At 38.8% G+C, this 15688-nt stretch overlaps 1 protein-coding gene across 3 annotated transcripts in view; it reads left to right on the forward strand.

Annotated features, from left to right (window-relative positions):
- Positions 1–15688, forward strand: part of B3GALT1 (beta-1,3-galactosyltransferase 1) — a 178864-nt gene that overhangs the window by 147594 nt on the left and 15582 nt on the right. The window lies entirely within an intron of this gene.

Below are 15688 nucleotides of genomic sequence, written 5' to 3' on the forward strand. Positions count from 1 at the left end.
CATCTTCATATCTCAGTTTGGTTTACCGTAAGTTATACCTTAGACCAAACTCCCCAGATTTCTGAGATCTACACAAAATCCTCATCCACTTCCTTTCCTTGCTATCCCTCATACATGCCCCAGAGCACCACCTGTCCCATCACACCAAGCACCACTTCTCAGAGGCTGTCTAAGCCTTCCCCACTTTATGATCAGGGCATTGACTTCACTGTCCCCAGAGAGGGTGCAGCATCTATCCCACTAACCTGAAAGTTCAGCAGTGGTCCAAGAACCAGCTCTAGCCTGGGACAGATGAGTGCTGTAGTGTGTTTAAGAAACCAGCCTCTTCTTTGCATTGCCTGATAAATCACAAATGCTGCTAGTGCTCTGTCCTTCTAAATAAAAAAAGCTAGTAGATATCCTGCAATCTGGTCTTTAAAACTTATATGTAGGTGATTTTTCACACTTAGATTGGGTATTAGAATCTGAGGATATAATCTTGCATTTTATTTAATATGTCACAGCAGAAAATACCATAGTATGAACAGAAAAAGCTGAGACAGCAAAAGCCAAGTTTTGGTTGCACATCTGATGCAGATGAGCATGTACTGACTTGTGCAAATCACATCCCCTCTTCATTCACATTTAAAATAAGGATGATTGATGATGATGATGATGAAGACAAAGTAAGTCACTGTTCTGGTATTTAATTATGAAATGTTAATTTCAGCCCATATCTGTGTTCAAAAAGAAATAATCATACAAAAATATTTTTATTCTCTTTATTTTTTAAATTATTTCTGGTAAAGAATGAGTCCAACACTTTTATTTTTGTCACTAGACGAAATCTGCTTTCCTCTTTTGTAAGAAGCAGTACCAGATCTTAATTTCTGTAGTGAGGTGATGAAAATGCAATGAAGAAACAGGATCAAAACTCAACACTAGTCACTCCAATTTTCTGCAACATTCCTGAGCACTCAATGTTTCCTATTTCAGATCAACGCATAAATTATATTTAAATTTTATTGTGACTTTCACTACGTTCCCAGAAGCACTCACAGCTGTAATTTGCCATTTTAGTCCAAATGAAAGAACATTTTGCTCTCATTGAACCACGTAACCTCACTGACTTCAGTGAAACAAGGAGCATGAGGATGAGTCAAGCCTAAGTGCAATTACAGTATGTATACAGAACGCTGCATGTGCTATTTACAATGTGGTGACATTTTGGAGTGACAGGTAAAGCTGATCCTGCTGCATTAGAACAATAAGATAATTTCATCAAAGGAGAAGCAGTAACAAATGATGCGTTACTGAGTTCTACTTTAGTGTTTTTCATTTGTTAGCATTTTAATTTGGTACTGAACAAAACTATCAAGTTCACAACAAATATTAATACTACCACAGTGCTGTGCTGCAAGGTTAAAAGATGGCTACAGCACGTTAAGGTTCTCCTGATTAATTTAAATCAGTGAATGGAAAAGGAAATCTTATGACATTTTTTTGAAATATTTTCTATACAGAGAGAACACATAAAGGCATGCTGTATAATTAACCAATAAAACAGTGTTTCAAGGCAAATGTTACAATACTAAATAATGAGTACTCTTGCTTGTTGCAACTCCGGTGACTGGATATAACTGCTCCAAGCTTTTCAGGCAATTTCTAGAGGCTGAATTTTCACATCCCTACGCCCACGTTCTGAAGAGCAGCCACCTTACCTCCTCCTCACCCAGCCCTCTGCCCTGCTCTGCCTCAACAGCTTATCAAGGGGCACATGCATATCAAAGCATTCATGATACAACGGCTTCATAAAATCACCCAGAATTCACAAGTTACATCTCTACAAAGCCCCCAACTGCCAGACAATAGTTTAGATGTATAAAAATATCCACACAGGCATTTTGCATTATAGCTCAGCAACAGAAAATTACAGTAATTATAAATAATGAAGTCTCTGTCAGCCTTCAGTGATGGGAAAACTGAAAGACACTTAAAGGGAACATCTCTCTGCCTTCCCCACACAGACATCTTTTCGCTGGTGCTTTCCAACACGGGCACAGCCCGAGAGTGAGCAGGAGCAAGAAAGTAGCTGCTCCAACCACCACGTCCCTCAGACACTGCAGGGTGAAGATCCCTTTGGGAATCAAACTTTAGGAGGGGCTCAAAGCAACCACTACCTCTGCTCTGTGAGCCAGCAGCAGTGGTGTAGAGGGCAGCTGCAGACTTGACAGCTCCTGCTGCTCCAGCATGCACAAGACAACTCCTGTAACTGGGGATCTACAGCTTTAGGGGATGTGTCCTTTGCCTATCCTACGACACTGATGCAAATTCTCATGGAGATTGGATTACTTCATTCTCTTCTCTGTGCTTTCTATTAAATCATGTTTGCTCCAGTAAGGCTCCAATGAAAACGTGAAACAAACATTCAAAGTGCTTTAGCTAACATATGCAGAATTTAGACCCATTTTCCTTAGACAGAATTGAGAGGTATAAAGCAGGTCACAGTAAGGACTAGTCAGCTCGCAGACACCACCTCAACTGGCTAAAGCAAAACAATATTTTACTGGCAAACATTAAGCTTTCCCTGTCCATCAGCTGTGCTGGAGCCACACAGTTGTGGCTGGCCACAAAGTAGAAACAGAAGTCCAGATCTGTCTGAGAAACACTAAACAGACACCATAGCTTCCACAAGCCTCCAATTCTGCAGCACAGTTTTACATCCCAAAAAGCAATGACACTTTTTTACTGGCAAGTTAGAAAGTAAAAACAAGTAACTATATAGCTATATCCTCCTTTCATTCTGCAAAATTACCAGGCCATGAAGAGGAAAATAAAGATTTAAAAATACGAAAACTTTAAAAACATGAGAAGGTACATCTCAAGCCTGTATTTAATGTTGTATGTTGAAATGTCCTTATTTCTTTATCAGAAGATTTAAAAAAGCCAAGTACCCAATGGCTTAGTGCCCTGGGACATTTGGTGAGGACTGCTCACTGAATTTTGCTCCAGCATACATCTGATTGCTTTGAGGTGCAAAAACAGGTTGGAATTTGTTACAGTGGGTCTCAAATTTGGGGAAAATAAATATTGTTCTATCTTCCTTTGACGAAGATAGCAAATATCACCAGCACAATTGTGGGAAGAGTGTAGAATGGCTTGGCATTGCTCTTCCCAAATTCACAACCAAATTTTAAAAGTGATCCAAAAAATTGTAGGAAGAAGAAATATGTGTCAATTCAATCACTACAGCCGACTGCAAATGCACGATAAATTACGTTTTCTGATGTTTTCCCAGACTAGCTTTAAAATCCTGAAGTGATTGGGTGTAATCTCTGACTGGAATAACAACATGAGCATCATTAGAGAAGAGTATTTCACAATACTCTCTCTGAAAGGTTTAAATAGCACAGCTACTCACAGAATCTGTACTACTTCATTTGGCAATCTGTGTGCAGATTTGTCACTTGCTCAGCTGTCCCTAATAGGGTCATTTCTGTAGCAGGCCTATGGTGGCTAATGCTTCAGGATGATATGAAGTTTGCAATAGCACTCTAAAAACATTCCACATTAGAAAATCACCGTGCAGAGTGATTCACTTGCTATGTGAGATGATTGACTATCTGCTCTGAAAACCTCAATTTCACTTCTATTCATATGCCTTGGCTTTCAAAGTGCTTAACCTCATTTCTAGGATGGAACATGTTATGTGTCATTAATGCTCTGGAGAGGATAGAACTTCTTTTCTCTTTAATCATCATCATAAAGTTCACAAAATTGTTCATTTCAAACTAGCTTAAGTTTGAGATTCTAACCCAAAACTTGATGATAGAAATGTCAGTGGTCTGTTTAGACATGACAAGGATACCTGAAAGCTAGGGAACATTGAATAAACATCCTATTACACCCTTCCTATGTGGCAGTTCACCAAATTAGCAGCACATAGCAATTAAAACTACGCAGTCAGACTTTTAGCTGGCGACATCTCCCCTTGACCCCCTGGCAGCAGCAGAACTTTCTGTGCTTAACTTCACAGGGCTGGATGAGCAAGAGTCTAATAGAAAGGGAACTTTTAGATTAAAATAGAAAATTTGAAATAAAATGCTCTACAGTAAGTACTGGACATATATTTGCATTAAAAAAATCTATGAACAATTATTTCAACTATTTATGTCCTGTACTACCTGCCGGCATCTTATTAAATCAGATCATATCAAGTTACATCCCTGAACTTAAAAGCTTACCGCATAATGAAAAAAAACAAAGCCCAGCAAAGCAAATTACATAAACTAGACGAAAAGTGGAAAATATGCAAAGTAGAAGGATAATGGAAACTAATTAGTGTATTTTCTAAGTAAGCCAAAGTTTGTGGAGAGAGGTAGCACTGTTTATGAGATGATATTACATAGCAGACAAAAGAACAAATGTGATTTTAGGTATGCAACACCAGCAAGGCCTGAAAAAGCTACAGACTTCAGCCTAAGGGGCAGCTTGCAAACAAATCTCCATGTTTAAATTAATTATGGTAATCATTTATCTTGGAACGTTGAGGGTGTCCTACACAGAAAACTGCACTGTATCATTGAAAAAGTATCTACTGGATACATGATTTGTATCCCAGAGTACTGAGAAATTTTTTTTTCCAAATTTTCTTACATGAAATGATGACGTTAGATAAAGCTGTATTCTCACATTTTCTTCTGTAAGAACTTTCTGATTGCAACAGTAGCAAGAACCAGAATGTGGTTAGACGGCATGGAGAGGGATCTCTGGAAAAATTATTTCACCATATGACCTATTGGAAGGAGAAATTACAGTTTAAATACACTCAGCATCTAATTAATTTGATTGCTGTTTTATACCAATGTAAAACTCAAATACATTATCTTCTTGTTAATGGGCCACCATAGTCCACCGAGACTATATCTCAGGTTTTGTTTTATTGAAGTTTTTCAAGGAATTTTTAAAATTAGGTGCTCCCTGCCACACAAATATTTGTTTCCTTTGATACCAAGACTTTCTTCCCCTCTCTATTTCTCTTAAAAAAAAAAAAAAAAAAGAATCAATAGATTTTTGGAATAAAATTAAACTGGGCAATAGGTCTGCCACAATAAAGGAGCTGAAGAGAAAATACAGCAAAGCAGAAGAAATGTAACAATGATACTCCTAAAAATGTCAGTGTCTCATTCGAACCCATACTAGTCACAGAAGCAAAGTTCAGGGTGATTCCAATGAGAGTTGTGTCTAAGAAGGATAATGACACCATAACATGTCTCTGAATAAGAAATACCCCTATTTTTATATAGTTGCCCGATATCAGAGCATTTAAGAGTAAAATAAGGTATTTTCTTTTGATGTTTTAAAAGAATTCTAAATCTAAAACTCTATAAACTTAAGCAATGTTTTGTTCACTTTATCTCCACGCTCTGTTATCAAGACAAAATAAAAGACAGCTTTGGTCAGAATTGCTCAATTAACTTGATTTTGCATTTTTAAATATAAATCTTAGAAATCCACATTCAAATTTCCAAGTTTTTTTGATATTCCTTTTTGAAAAGCGAGGGAAAAATCATTCCCAGAAAGATAACATCTCCAAGAGAAATGTAAAATAAGTGACAAGATCTTCATTCCCATTCCAGTGACTCTGATCCACCTTGAATGCTTCCTGAGCTTACCAGTGCCAAGGAGACCATATTATGAGTCTTTCATTTTAAGTGTCTGGATACAGCAATAAAAAAGCCTGTATTCCTCTATTCAATTTGGAAAAATACTAAGAGTAATTCAAGATGACTGAACATATTACATAAAAACACAGATAAAGAATTCTGCATTCTTAATTACCCATAATGAACAGGCATTTCTGCTGGCATCAGAGGTTGAAGGACCCAATGCTTCCTGGTAGTGTGACTTTGGGGGAGGCTGGGGAATGCTAGAAGACTCAAGCAAACACACTGACTAGTTCATAGCAGGAGTCAACTTAGCACATACCATGTCTATGGTTTTTCAAACCATATGCAAAACCACTGTATGGGAAACGTGCAGCTAAGTCCAAATAAACACCTGGAATTTATTCTCTTATATTAGTCTTCAACACAGAAATATAAGAGTTTTTTGGGTTAGAAAACACCCTAAAGATCATCTAGGTCCAACCTAGCGTAGTTTGAGAATTCTGTCCAGAATTATATCTTTCAAAATATATACAGTATTTCCCATGGTTATTACTTAAAACAATAAGGAAAACAAAATAGCTTTTATAGGCCATTTTTTTCTGATTTACTTTTCAAGTAAATGGAAATAATTTGTTAATTCAGAACTCAGACAAACCGGTCCCTTCAACTATGCTAGGGAAATCTGAAAGGGGAACTTTTAGTATAGAAGAGAAAGGCAAAAACCTTGGCTATGTAACTGAAAAAATTATCAAGGCTTTTACTTTTCAAAATGTAGAAATTGGCAGCCTCATTAGTGTTAGATCACCAGTGCAGGTGATCTTACTGACAAATAGTATTGTCATGAGCAAGGGCACTAGACAACTGCTGGGCAATTTCTTCTGATATCTTCAGCAGCATCTGTAATCTTAATGTTAAAATCTGGAACTGTCATTTGTCAAGGGGGGTTTAGGCTTGCTTTAAAGCCATTCCACATCAAATGCTCACCTGATGGTGCCAAGAAACATTTCCACCAAATGTTTTATTCAACAGGACTTGAGAGGGTTTTGTCAGATGCAGTTCCTGTCATTCTCTATTATGCCAGATCTTTCGATATTTAGCAGAAAAGCTAAAAGTAAGGATGAGGGTCAGCAAAATGTAAGGAATATAAAACTTCTCTTTCACTACTCCTGTTTTCGTGTTGCTCATCAAAACCACAATTTGAAATTCTCCGATAACACAAGTTTCATTTTTATTTTAATTGCTTAACTATATAATGCTATAATAACTTAATGGCTGTGGAGCAGATTTATCATGAGGAGCAGGAAGTATATTCTGACAATTCTAGATTACTGTTCTTTATACAGGGAATTCAGTGCTAATTATGCACTTTTTGTGATCTCATATTTTCAAAGGAATTCCTGTAAGTCAGAAGACAAAACCAAATATTTAAAAGTTTGAAGGTCAGATGGGCGTCTTATTTCTGAGCATGCAGTAGTGAGTTGGAAATCTCAAGTGGACAGGCACTCTTTCTCCAGTTATGTGGTGCTTATATTTCTAATTATGACAAGAAAAAAATAAGATATATTTATTTCAAAGCTTAAAAAAATGATTAATTTTAAAAATTAAACCAACATTTTCCAGATCTACACATTTAAATCTAAATTACTATAATATTGGGGAATCTATTTATAAGAAAATTCTGATCACTAATTTTTTCTCTCTACTTTAAGTAATATCCTCGTTAAGGAAGATGTAGATCTTCAGCGAAAAAATTAAAGAAAATATTACAATTGCACTGATCAACAACTATTGCAACTATCTAATGAGCTATTATATAGGGCTTTACATGTTTACTTTTACATATGTCTCAGCATCTCCACTGCTGACATCATAAAAAGCCATTTCATCAGAGACAGATTGTTTTCTTCCCACTGCAGACTAGATCTAGCAGTTGACACACAGGAGCTGCAGATGCAGCGCCTGCTGCAGCTTAGATTCTCACAGGAGAATCTGAGACTCACTCTATCTTGACTACATAAAGTTTATTCCTGTGGTGCTCGTAAAGCATAACAAAGAACACAAAACAGTTGACTTGTATTTGAGAACATCAGAAGTCCACTGACATTTAAGAATTTTTGTCTGCCTTGTAGTCATCATGGTTTTTATCTTTTTTTTTTTTTTTTCCCTAATGCAGAGCAAAGACTCTAAAAGCTTTATTTAATTTGAAAATAATTGTGTTTATATTAAAATGCTTGAGAGCATTAGAAACTTGATCTGGGCACAGCCCAGTTCCTATCTGCCATCTTCTCTTAAGTTTAGCTCCTGTGATGACAAAAGAAGGCAGCATCCTGCCCCTGAAAAACGTGTTAATACAAGTCAATACAAATACAAGCAATAAGTAGACATGCTGGACATGGACAAGGCTTAGGGCGGTGAAGGGACAGAGGTGATAATGAGAATTCTAAAAGTAGCAACAGAAATAAATGTTCAGTCATTTGGGAGTTGAAAAGCACAAGTCCTCCTTTAGAGACAGCCACTACTTCTTGCAGTATTTACTAGACATAATAAAGTATACAGGGAATACAGAATTCCCATCTGGTATTTAAAATTCCAGAAACCTGACTAGCTCTTTAAATGTTATCACATTCTAAAATAAGAAAAGCCAGATGCTACATTTGTAAAGTCAATGTGCTGCATCTTCTCAAAATCCAAGAGCTGCCATTGCTAAATCTAGTCTGTTGGCTTTGGATAATTAATCAGTTAAACAGCTAACCTTTACCAGAGAAATAAAGCAGTGCATGGTGTGAGATACAAACAGCCATGCATTGCCCAGGCCAATTATAGACACTAGAGACAGAAAACCAGGCATCAGCAGGACTTCAAAATGATCCTTGGTAAATTAGCCTTTCCTCAGAATCCATTCTGGATTTTTCATGTTTGGAGTCTACAGCTGTAGCTGCTGATCAGAAGTTAACCAGGCTGCCATGGGGCAAGACAGGGTTCATAGTAAACAACTCTATTTCTTCCAACTGTACCTATCAAACAAATCTAAGCTCTATTCAAAATACTTAAAAAAAAAAAAAAAATTGCCAAACCAGAGGCCTAAAAACACACTAGCAACACCCTGTGGAGCCATTTCAGAAGTATTCAATACTATCTTGGGTGTCCTTCAAGGAGACTAAGCAACAAAAAGCTTGCATCCCACTAGAGATGAAAGAGAGATGACAGCAACAACAGTAGCACAAGATGTTTAACACTCATTTATAAATTTAGAAGTAAAAACTGTAACTGGAAGCTGTATCTATACGTGCACGTAATCTCGGAGCAGAGAGAATGAATGAGCAGAAAAAGGAAGAGCCTCTCCTCAAGCAACAGCTGACAACAGGGTTTGTGTAAATGCTATTAACACTGGGAGGCCCAGGCAGACTGCAATAACCTCACAAAAGCAGGAGGAAAGACAACCACTGCCTTGGCCAAAACCCCTCACTTAAGCCACCAGGAAAGCATCGCAGTCCAAGCTGCATGCAAGTTGTTAGTTCTAGGTGACTTCAGCAATAGATGCTGAACCTGGGCTGGGTTCGCTCCCTGAAGGTCTTTCCTTATGCACTGGGTGGGACACAAAACATAACACTGTTCAGGCAAAGCCTCAGGCAAGCTCTTCGCTGTAACAGAAAACTCCAGGTGACATTGTCAGGTATCTGCTGCAAACCAAACAACTCTTCCCAAATGCAGTGCCTATAACTAAATGCACCATTTAAACAGAAAGCAGAGCAGCAAAAAGAGATGCTTGCTCACTTTCAGCTGGCTGAGACTACTTCTGCAATCACCTTGTTCTTACTCATCCAGTCTTTAAAATGCTTAATATCCAGTGGACATCAAGGAAAAGCCTCCATCAAGCAGGAGAGCAGAAAGTGTATTAGGCTGCATACAATCACAATTATATAAACACCTCTTCTACCACACGTTGCCCTTGAAAGTTCTGGATCATTTCAGAGCATGAAAAAATACTGAAAAATGTGTTTAACTTACACATGTGTGTCCTACACTTGCAGAAGTCCATTTCCATGGACTCTCCTGGTATTCTGTAGAAAGATACAGAACTAGATTCTCAGCCCTTAACACAGATGTGCTGGGATGCTGCCCCAGAACCACCATGAGAGGTACAACCACGAGGCACTGGCTCTGGACCTCCTTTTGAACCCATCCCCACCGCCAGCTGTGAGGAGGGCAGTGCAGGTGGGCACTCTTGGACCAGCCTCTACAGCACCCCAGGTCTCCAGCTCTCCAGCCTCCATCTCTTTCAGACTGAATGACAACCGGGTGGGTGAGAACACCATGTGTGAAGCATTGTTTTGGGACTGAAAAATCGTTTACTGTAGCATTGTGGCGCCAAGACTCACCACTGCTCTGGTAAAGGAGCTATCCTGGATTGTAGCTTATCAGACAAGAGGGGACAAGCAAGCACTGCCAACAGGAAAAAGCCAGGGCCAAGCATTCACAGCTCCTGCTAAGTTCAGTTGCAGTAACATTGCTGAATTTTGTATAAACCTCATAACAAAGAGAGAGTAACTACACTAATCAGAAACATTTTCCCTAGGCTACAAGAAATGATTGAAATAACACACCACAGCAGGCTGTTACAGTCCTGTGGTCTTGACAATGCTGTATTGAAACAAAAAATCATAGTCCTTAAAAAAAATTCTTTCATACCCTGGCATTTAATCTCAAATGTCAATAGTAAAGCTATAGTAAATGAGTTTAATGGGCTCTGTGGGCACTCAAGATCAACTGCCAAACAAAGAAGAAAGGCAGAATTTAAATGACCCATTACATTTCTTTTCTGCATCTATCGCTTAAAGTCATAGCTAAACAAATTCTAAAAAATACTGCAAACGGAACTTCACACAGCAGGTTCTTAAAGGAGATCCACCAACAGAGGTGATTTAATTGGTTTGGTACCTGTTTTTCAGATTGGTTTCTTAGGAGCACTGTAAAATGCTTAATCCATCCTGCAGAAGATTGCTCAGTCCCTCTGAAGGGCAGATTTTAAGCAGCAGATACCAAGGGGCACTGTTATTTGATAGGAGTCTAATTTATGAATGGCATGCAAGGATACAGATGTCAGCTGTATAAAGGCAACTCCCTGCAATCCTTCTCTCCCTCCAGAACTTGAGATGCTGGAGCATGCTGAAATTTGAGACCTTCTTCAGTGTCTCTAGAGGTATACAGAAAAAGAGGTAGATGCCTTAGAATATTTAATCTTATATACTGACATGGGATACTGTGCTGCAGTCTCTGGCTTTGTGATCTGAGCAAAAGTTTTTGTCTTCCATTTCATTTTATCTGCAGGGGTGACTGACAAATTACCTGCCTCTCAATCTAATATATCTACTTTTAGAAACTAGCCATGTTATTCTTGCCATTGCTGGTTTCATCATTTCTCAAATTAAATGATGTTATGCCAAAACTTTTTGTTACTAGAGCAAGGCAACCAATTTTTCATGTATGATACCATCTGATAGCTTTTCTTCTATGTGTGCTAGATATAGATATAATTTACAGGTTATTTTTTGCCAGCCAGGATAATAATAATCTGTCATTGCTTGAGGAAGAAAATACTTTTGGTAGCCCAAACACAGTGTACTGGGCACCTAAAGAGTGATTGTAGATTTTGTCTCTTGCCATATCACTAAGACACTAAAAATCTCATCCATGCTTCTTCCAAACAGCCTAAATTGGAGACCAAGCTTACTCATACTTAGCTTGTCTGGTCACTTTTAAAAACTGATTTTGGTTTTTGGAGAACTTTTTCCTATGTTTTATAACTCACAGCAAAGCAATCTTTTTATGTGCATTTTTCATACACACTGTCATTCTGAAGTCTTTAAAAAAATGATACTCAACACCAACCCTGCCCTCTCCTGCTACAAGGGAGAGACTACTTGTAATAGTTTATTAAAATGGCAGCATATTGCCATATTAAAACCGCTTTTATCATCATAAATACCAGGGCACTTATTTTAAGTCACCATCACTTTGGGTATCTTGGATTGCTACAAGGCCGAGTCAACACCTAGAACAAAAACAGTTTATGTAAAATAAAATTACACCTGAAAGATGACGACGTGGATTGACTTTCTTCACCCTTTTGGTCACTAACCCTATCTAGATTGGAAGTTTTCTCAAATGACTAAATAGTGTGTATGTGCTACCCTCAGGGGGTAACTTTGTTCCTAGATGTGTTTCATCCCTGGCAGCCAGAAGGGGGATCATTTTGCCACTGTGTTAGCCAGCGAAGGTGCAGTTAATACCAGCTACCTTTTGAAAATGTAAGTCAGTTAGGAAGAAGACTTAGGTATCAATCTGGCAAAAAACTGCACACTCTTTGGTAAAAAATCCTCATCTTTAGCTCTATTTATCATAATAAAACTTCCTTTAAGTGCAAGAAATTTTTTAAAACTTCAAAAACTCAATCTGTTTCAAACCACAACCATAAAGGTAAATAACTTGTGACACCAAGTAACCTCTTGTTTTTACTTTAGATGTATATAGAGAAAAATCACAGGCAAACCCAAAGCATTATTATTTTTAGTGACCTGAGGGATTTAGCAATTTAGGTGTGAGACACAGATTTTTAAAAAGGATTAACTGCATATTGGCTCTTACTTTCCTAGCAGTGGACTCTTTAATCAACATTTGGAGAGAAAACATACCAATTTTTGTCACTCTCAAAACATTTGGTCTAAATGTGTTAATAGGCTTGGCCCAATGACAAAGGTTTGACCCCACATGCAAGAAGTATAGGAACCTGATGAGTAAGTGACTGATATGCTACCTTCAAAACTGCAGCTTGGAATTGCATTTTGCCACAATATTGTACAACCCTTGGCCAGCAACCAGCAGTCTATCCCTCATTACACCATCTGGAGGAAAAAAACAACAGCAAGAAAGCCTCAGCACACGCTCTGTTTTGGCAAAGGCATGTGTGGGAGAATAGGCTACCTGAGCCAAGCTGTCTTTGGCTTCTAAGAAGAAGCTGGCTGATTCAGAGGCTTGTGACAGCCTCTCACTATGTTTTCATTTTCTGTCAAAATCAGAAAATCACATCAATCTTCAAAATTGCTGCACATTTTCAAATGCTATTCTATTCATGCTCCTTAAAGGTTCTAGTTGCATGATCAAATTGCCTGTTAAAATCCAATTAGGTTTCCGGTTTAACTTCAGAGTGATCTCAGGAGAGCTAAAGGATCCAAGGCATCATTTGGTATTGTGAAAACAAAACGAAAAAAAAATTAAGGGAGAGTATTTTTCTTAATTTTCAACAAGTCCTTGAATTGTTTGCCAAAATTTTCTATTAATCGCTGAAACTTAAACCTAAACGTTTAATAGACAAGCAAAGGCTTTTGGTTTTTTCACTTGTTTGCAATTGATGCAAGAGGAGGAAAGGAGCTGTGTGCTTGATCTTACTCTTGTATAAGGATATCTTGGGGCTATTGCTACAGTTCCCAAGGAAATAAGGGGAGCCCTCATCTCTCTAATACTCATTTAAGGGAGGTGGTCATGAAAACTGGCCTGCCCCGATCTACCTCACCCTCTTTTCTCAAACTGACAATGCCCCTCAGCTGTGCAGATCCAGGCTTTTGTGTGACCATGAGGCACATCTGACCAGGGAACCGATCAGACTAGAAATCATCATAAAGTATTAATGAATGCATGGATATTTTTGTGGCAGTGCTGGCTTACAGACACACTGGCTCTAGTTTCCCAGATTAATGTTCTCCATCTTGATCTCATGTAGTATTTTTCTCAGCTCCTGAAGCACTCATCTCCAAAGACAAGGCACAAGCAGTTGAGAAGGAGCAAGGTGAGCCCCTTTCTCCTGCTCTCACTCTCCCTGTTAAGGAGGGGACCATTACTCCCCCTTGCCTGCTGAGAGGTTCCTGAGCTCTGGGAGGGCCATGTCCTGCCTGGAAGTGAAAGGCTGCCTTGTGGTGACCTGGGGTGACCCAAGGACAGGCAGCCTCGGTCCTGCCATGTGTCCAGCAGCATCCACCACTGCTCCCCTGCCTGCTGCAAGAGGCAGGTGTAGCAAGGGGCTGAGAGGAAAAATATCTGGAATAAGGGTTAGAAGAAGTACAAAATTATTTGGCTTAATCGCAAAAACTTGCTATATGGAGCTTAATTGATCCAGCCAAGTGCACAGGAGGAGGAATTGAAATGGAGTTTTTTACCCAGCATATTTTTCACAGAATAAATTAATGCCTCGCTGAAGAGGTGATTTGCAGTTGGCATTTCAGGTAGCCTTACTGCCTGGCTCTGGAATTATTTGCATTGTTGTTCACACAAAAGGAAAAATAAACTCAACCACTTGACTTCCTCTTCCCTGAAATATATGTCTAAGATCACAGCTCAGAAAGGAAAGTAAATGGCAGATGGCAGCATCTTTGCAAAGTACACACACTCTGAGCTATACAGAAGGGAAATTGGTTTTTTCAAAGAAAAACACAAAGGTAGAGTGAGAAAGAATAACAAAGCAGTGAAGTTCTCATTAGAGGTACTGAAGTAGCTTTTGGTTACAGTGTTACCACATAGACAAGAGACAAATAAGAAATTATTTACATATCTTTATTTTGTGGCATTACTCTTCATTACATCTAGCAAGAAAGGTTTTTAAAGAATAAATTGAAATTTTGCACACTTAGATCATTTGTCTTCTTCTCACCTTGAACCATTCCCTATTGGAAGGCTTCACTCTACAATCCAGGAAGAATTGTAGATGCCTGTCTTCCTCTGCATACCCAGGAAGGTTTAGCCAGACACCACCTGCCTCTGTAGCAGCTCTTGCCCCCCTTTCCAAGGAATGCCAGGAAGTCAAACCTTTTTTCCCAAGCAGCAGGATGAAGCATTACTGATGTTTGCATTAATTTTCATGTTTCCTGCCTTTTTCCACATGGGGTGAATCAATCTGAGCACACCTTCTTCCTTGATGGACAGAGTGCCAGTGGAGACACCTGGCTGTGCCATGGAACTGAGTCCCACGTTGAGCACTCGGTCACACAGCAAAGCAGGGCTCCTTCCATGGTCTCCGTGATCCCACAACAGTTGGCCCAACAGCTGCTTTACTGCATTTCTTTTCACTTTTGCTTCATGCTGCCTTTGGTATCAGAGCATCCAAGAAATAAATGGAGGCAAAGATTGCAGGCTGCTTTAAAATCTTTTGTTCAAGAGATCTTTTCAGATTAAAATAATGCTGAAAGGAGACTACTAAAAGAGAGAAAAGGGTTTAGAATGTTGAGTGAGCCCTACACAAGAGTTAAAACAAGCTCAGGAGAATCCCTGTTGTTTCTAGCCACCTTATGAGCCAAACACCTCCCTCCAGAGGTCTAGGTTCACGTTATTTATATAGTAATCTCTTCTGATTCTGCTCAAAGACTAAGCACAGCCAAAGTCTGGAAAATTATCAGAAGTGGAGTTTGATCTTATGCTGCTTTTATAAGAAAAAGTGTCCCAGAAGAATGTCTCTCTGCTAAAACTACTCTATTTAATTCTTACAACCCTGAGGTATGTATCAAGATTTGGACCCTTAAATTGCTTGGCATATTTTATTACTGTATTATCTGCCTCCTTGGGGTATACAGCTGCTCAGTGAGCTTGTTTATAGAGCTCTTGAAGGCCCACAGATGGAGAGTGAAGAGAAGCAATCTATATTTTTACACTGTATATTCATGTACCTTCTTTTTCCTTAAGGCTTGGCCTTGAACACATGGATAACTAAGGTTTGATATTATTCCCTTGGGCATAGTGACAGAACATATTTACTGTTTATCGCTTCACAAAGTTGATTTCTATCAGTAGTGCACTACATTCCTATCCTAGCAGAAGCCAACACATCCCAAAGAAAAGTGGGTGATAAAAAGAGGATTTTGTCTGTTGAGCTGCATCAGAATCAAGGCACAAGACACCGAAGCAGAGAAACCTCACTGTGGTCTTCAACATCCTCACAAGGGGAGCTGGAGATGCAAACATCAGTCTCTTCCCTCCGGGGACCAGTGACAGGACCC

Source organism: Hirundo rustica, chromosome 7 (genome assembly GCF_015227805.2).
Source record: "Hirundo rustica isolate bHirRus1 chromosome 7, bHirRus1.pri.v3, whole genome shotgun sequence".
NCBI classification, from domain to species: Eukaryota; Metazoa; Chordata; class Aves; order Passeriformes; family Hirundinidae; genus Hirundo; species Hirundo rustica.